The sequence below is a fragment of the Lactuca serriola genome, chromosome 5 (genome assembly GCF_051521515.1).
Source record: "Lactuca serriola cultivar US96UC23 chromosome 5, Lser_US96UC23_V15, whole genome shotgun sequence".
Lineage (NCBI taxonomy): Eukaryota > Viridiplantae > Streptophyta > Magnoliopsida > Asterales > Asteraceae > Lactuca > Lactuca serriola.
Window position 1 is genome coordinate 183,977,138 of NC_136412.1, and position 6,458 is coordinate 183,983,595.

The following is a 6,458-nucleotide window of genomic DNA, read 5'->3' on the forward strand; positions in this document are numbered from 1 at the left end:
TAAAATTGGATCCCTTGGGAAGAAATGTTATGGTGTGTAACAATTTCATAGGAATCACGCAAAAGAAAATTTGAGATTTCATGAGGGTACATTCGTCAATTCTTTGGTGAAAACTTGAGCAAATTAATTGTTCACCGTCAATTCATTAGGTGTTGAATTTAGGGTTTCACTCAGCTCGTAGTGACACGAAACTAAGATCATAAACACAGATGTTGTGTAACCATAAACCTCAGTGGTAATTTCTGAGAGTCTCAAGAGTTACGTTGATGAACCGAATGTAATGGAGAAGTGTAATGGGGATGGTGTAAGAAAACATAGTACCTCTGCTGCGAAAATAAGGACCAAGCAGGAAACCTTAACTCATGTGAGAAAAGGTTGAGGTAGCTCACGATTAGAATAAATGTGTTAGCCTTATTGGGAAGACAAGGTTTGTGTATACCAGGTCACGAAGGCTATTATTCAAAATCTTATGAGGCTTGGGACACATACAGCAGCATGCTTCTAGGGACACTTAAGAAATTCATCAAATATATCCCCATAAACAAATGAACACACAAAAAAAAAAAAATATTTTTGGAGTTTTTGAAATAAAAAAAAAATAAAAAAAAATAAGTATGAAAGAAAAAAAATAATACTTAAAAAAAACTTTGGAAAGAATATGAAAAACCGAACCCGAACGTTCGGTTGGGAAAAAGTTGAAAAACCGAACCCGAGCGGTCGGTTGGTTTCGGTTCTAGAAAATTTTGAAAAACCGAACCCGAACCTTCGGTTGGTTTCGGTTCAACAAAATTTTGAAAAAACCGAACCCGAACCTTCGGTAGGTTTCGGTTTTAAAAAATTTCAAGAAATTTAAACATGCAAACATAAAGAAAAACAAAATTGTACAAGAAAAATACAACAGAGAAAAACTACCTTTGAAGAAACGAGCGAGTCATATGGTTGAACCAAACCCGAACGTTCGGTTGATTTCGCTTCTTACGTTTGAGAGTTAGAGGTAGTGGGAGGTACTGACTCTGATTCCATCATACCTAGCCCTTGCAATATTTTATTGAATGATGCTTTAGGTAGAGCTTTGGTAAAGACGTCAGCCAGTTGATCAGTGGTTCTTACGAAGTGAACTTCGACGTTTCCATCTTCCACGTGATCTTTAATGAAGTGATACCTCAGTGCTATGTGTTTGGTTTTAGAGTGTTGCACTGGGTTATGACAGATCCTAATTGCACTTTCAGAGTCACAATATAGTGGGATCTTCTTCATATTGAGTCCATAGTCTCGAAGTTGACTCTGGATCCAAATCACTTGTGATGTGCAGGATGCAGCGGCGATGTATTCCGCTTCGGCAGTAGACAACAACACACACGTTTGTTTCTTGGATTGCCAGCTGACCAACTTCCCATCAAGGAATTGACAGCCACCAGTTGTGCTTTTTCGGTCGAGTCCACATCCTCCAAGGTCAGCATCAGAATAGGCTTGAACGAAGAAGCTTGAGTTGGATGGATACCATAGACCTAAGGAGGTGGTTCGCTTGAGATAGCGTAAGATGTTCTTCACTGCAAGCATGTGAGGTTCGCGTGGATTAGCCTGAAAACGAGCACAATAACATACAGAAAACATGATATCAGGCCTGCTAGCAGTTAGATACATCAGTGAGCCTATCATTTGACGATAGAGCGTGATATCGACAGCCGGTTTGTCTAGAGAAGGGGTAAGCTTGGTGCCGAATGCCATTGGGACTTTGACTTTTGAGTCTCCCATCATGCCAAACTTCGCAAGGAGAGTCTTCATGTATGCTTCCTGATTTATAAAGATGCCTTCGGGTCCCTGTCTTATGTTTAAACCAAGGAAAAAGTTAATAGGACCCATTGAGCTCATTTCAAACTTAGTCTCCATCAGCTTTCTGAATTCAGCTGTTAAGCTGGGATTCGTGGAGCCAAAGATGATGTCATCGACATAAATTTGAACTATCATAAGGTGGTTACCTTCCTTTTTGCGAAAGAAGGTTGGATCAACCGAACCTTGCTTAAATTTAGACATTTTTAAAAATTTTGTAAGCATTTCATACCAGGCCCTCGGAGCTTGTTTGAGACCGTACACAGCTTTATCCAGAATATAGCAATGGTTTGGATACTTTTCGTTCACGAACCCAGGAGGTTGCTCCACATACACAGTTTCTTCGAGTTCTCCATTGAGAAATGCACACTTGACGTCCATTTGGAAAACTTCAAAGCTTTTGTGAGCAGCATAAGCCAGAAATATTCTAACAGATTCTAGCCTAGCTACTGGAGCGAAAGTCTCTTCATAGTCTATCCCTTCCTCCTAACAGTATCCCTTTACCACCAGACGAGCTTTGTTCCTTATGACATTACCTTCCTTGTCCATTTTGTTCCTAAAAACCCATTTGAGACCAACAACCGAAGCATCTGGAGGAGTTGGAATGAGGCGCCAGACCTTGTTCCTTTCAAATTCGTTTAGTTCGTCTTGCATTGCTTGCACCCAATCAGAGTGATCGAGGGCAGTGTTAACTGTCTTTGGTTCAACTTTTGATACGAATGAGTTAAACATACAAAACTCAACCTTTGAAAATAAGGATGTCTGTTTTGCCTTCAGTTGTGATCGGGTCAGAACCTTTTCAGATACATCACCAACTACTTGAGAGATAGGATGATCTCTGGTCCATTTGGTAAGAGGAGGGTAATTCGGATCAAAGGTTGGGTCTAGTTCAGCATTGATCATTTCTTCTGGCTCAGATTGGCTATCGTATTCAAGTGTCATATCATCATGCTCCCCCTCAATTGATGTGCTTTGAGAACTTTGAGGTTCAGGGGTTTCTTGAGGTGCTGAGCTTTCAGGCGTTGAAGCACCTTCGGTTGGAGAGGTACCTTCGGTTGGAGAAACTCCTTCGGTTGGAGTAGTAGAATTAGGCTCCCCCTGGACTTGTGAGCTTGGCTCCCCCTCGACATGAGAACTTGGCTCCCCCTCGACTGAAGCACTGTTGGATGGAGAGTCATCAGTAGTCGATCCTCCTTCATGCATTCTTCTTGCAGCGTCTTCGACAATCTTCTTCATGTGATCAACTTTGTTGTCTGCTGCACCTGCTTCTGAGATAGAAGCTTTCTCCGTTTCGTCAAAGAGTTCCAGAAATTTATCATATAAGTTAGCGATCGAGACTGTGACTTGGCCAGTTTGAGGAAAGATTTCCCCAGCGGTGTCTTCTTTGGCCTGTAGCTTCTTGATATAGCTATCGTCAAAGGTCACGTAGTATGTCTCTTCAATTCTTCTCGAACGCTTGTTTAGGACCCTGTACGCCTTGGATGTGAGCGAGTAACCCAGAAAAATTCCCTCGTCGGCTTTGACATCAAACTTGTTGCGGTGTTCTTTAGAGTTAAAGATGAAACACCTTGAGCCGAACACATGGAAAAATTTCACATTGGGCTTTCTGTTGTTTAGAATCTCATATGGTGTGAGCGTGAATCGCTTGTTGAGATAGGACCTATTCTGTGTAAAACAAGCAGCAGAAATTGCGTCAGCCCAAAAATAAAGAGGTAAGGAGGCGAAACTTAGCATAGTCCGGGCAGCTTCACACAAAGATCGGTTTCGTCTTTCGACTGTTCCGTTCTGTTGTGGTGTGTAGGGAGCTGAGAAATTGTGACTAATTCCCTTTTCTGCAAGAAACTCTTCAAACTCCCTGTTCTTGAATTCAAGACCATTGTCGCTCCTGATGTTGCGAACGACCTTCTTGAGTTGGACTTCAATTTGCTTGATAAACATTTTCAGCTTTTGAGTCGCTTCAGATTTGAGCTTTAGAAAGAACACCCATGTAAATCGTGAAAAGTCATCAACGATAACAAGAATATACTTGCTACCACCGATGCTTTCGATAGATGAAGGACCACACAAATCGATATGAAGTAATTCAAGTGGTTCAACAACTTTTGTGTTGATTACAGATGGGTGACTTTGACGACTCTGCTTCCCCATTTCACATGCAGCACACAAATGCTCTCTATCGAACTTGAGCAATGGAAGACCCCTAACATGACCTCCAGTGACAAGTCGGTTGATATCTTTAAAGTTGAGATGAGAGAGTCTTCGGTGCCACAGCCAGCTTTCGTCGGATTGAGCTTTTGATAACAGGCATATGGCTGGGTTTCCTTTGATAGGTTTCATGTTTAGAGGAAACATTTCACCCTTTCACTCTGACTTGAGAAGCACTTTCTTTGTCTTTTTCTCTATGATTTCAGAACCTTCATCATCGAATGAGACTTTGAGACCTGTACCTCCAACAAGCTGAGATACATTGATGAGGTTGTGTTGGAGTCCTTCCACATAAGCCACCTTCCTTATAGTGAAGTCTCCATTTGTTATCATTCCATATCTCTTTATGGTGCCGAAAGAGTTATTTCCAAACTTGACGTTGCCACCATTTGCAAGAGATCTGTATTCCCTGAGCTCCTCTTTCCTCCCTGTCATGTGACGCGAGCAGCCACTATCGATGTACCATTCTTCGTCAAACTGCTCGTCACTTATAACCTGCAAAAATTAAGCAGATTTAGGAACCCAAAGTTTCTTGGGTCCATGTGAGCTTTTCATGGGAACGGGAACAGTAAGAGAGATGTCAACTAGATATGTTCGTTTTATTAGAGTTGTTTCATCTTTCTTTTTAATAGTAAAAACTTTTATTTTGTTAGGATTAGGTGTGTTCGGTTTGGACTCAGGTTTGGATTCATTGACCTTCTGCTTTCCCTTTTGTTCAGCTGACGGACAAGAACGGACAGAATTTGCTTTAGGACAAGATGGAGATGAATTAGTAGAAGAATTAGAAGAAGCAGAAGAAGTGGGTTTAGATGGAGATAGCTTCTTGACTGGTGACTCTAGATGACCCTTTTGCTTTTGATCATTGGAGGGGCTGACCTTAGAGTCTTGTTCTCTTTTGACTTCAGAACCGAACCTTTGCTTTCGGTTGGAATCGTCTTGCGAACCGAACCTTGGCTTTCGGTTGAAGTCTGTCTCGGAACCGAACCTTTGGTTTCGGTTGAAGTCTTTTTCAGAACCGAACCTTGGCTTTCGGTTGTTGTGAGATTCAGGCTTTCCTACAGGATTGTTTTCATACTTCAGATTCTTGTCTTGGCGTGAGAAGTATGCATTCTGGGAGTGCCAGAATTGTTTTCTTTCAGAAAGGTTCTTCCTGTATCTTTGGTTCCTTTCAATCTTCCTATCCCTCATCTGCTTAGGTTGATGATGAACATTAGCTTTCGTTTTCGGTTTCTCCTTGGCTGGTTCCTTTTGAACTGAAGAAGTTTTGCTTTGAGCCGAGGGAGCAGAGGGAATGTCTGAAGAAGTTCCACTTTGAGCTGAGGGAGTGGAGGGAATGTCTGAATTTGCCGAACGATCATCCTCCTGAGGAATATCCTTCGTACCACTGGTACTTGGCTTACTGAAATTATCAGGCTTATTCAAGGGTTCAGGTATGTATCTCCCTTTTCTCATCCAGGAGGTTCTTTCAGATAGGCCAACGGTTTCGTTTCCATTATCTATTGGAGCTTCCCAGAAGTACTCATCACAGCCATCAGTATTATCTTCGTTTACAATAGCTATGAGTTCAGCTGTTTGATGTTCGGTTACTCCAGTCACCTTGTATACTTGATTCGGAGTGGTCCTGACCTTTTGATACACAACAGCTTTCTCTGCTAATTTCGGGGACTTTTGTTTGGACAATCGAGCGAACTCCACAGAATTTTCAGAAATTAGATTTTTGTGGTTTTCAGGTTCGTTTTTAACAAATTCTGAGCAGTCAACCGTGTCCTCTACAGAAATTTCACTCATGTTATCGTCCTCGTTAAGCTCAGTTGCATTTTCAACATCAATTTTGTTTTCTGAGTTAACGTTGGCGTTTAAAGAGTCAAATTTTTGTATAGTTTCGGTTCTCAGTTTAAGTCTATCATTTTCATCCAAAAGATTTTTGAGCATGTCCTTGTGGTCCTTGGATTTAATGAAGGACTCAATTTTGTCCAGTCCATACATGTAGGTCGGATTGACATCATCAGACGATATCACACTCTCACAATTGTAGGCTTCGGCATCGATTTCATCCTCCTTAAATTCTAGGAAGGGTAAAATCATGCGATGGATCTTTTGGCCTATTTCACAATCCAAGTGAAGCTGAGTAATATTAGAATATAAACGTTTAGCAATTAAACAGAAAACATTCCGCTGTTTTAACAATTTCAAATTATCTCTTTGCAAGTAAATGTTTTCGTCTTTGACTTTAACTAATTCCGACTCCTTCAACTCGATCCACATACGCCGCTCCTCACTCTTTGACGCCACCCTGCTTAATTGATCAGTTAGGTTAGAATTGGTGACTCGAGTTTGAGTTAAGCTACTATCTAGATGAGAAATTCTTGTATTAACGTTTTTCAGTTCTTTCTCATATGAGGATGGTGGTACTTTAGATGAAA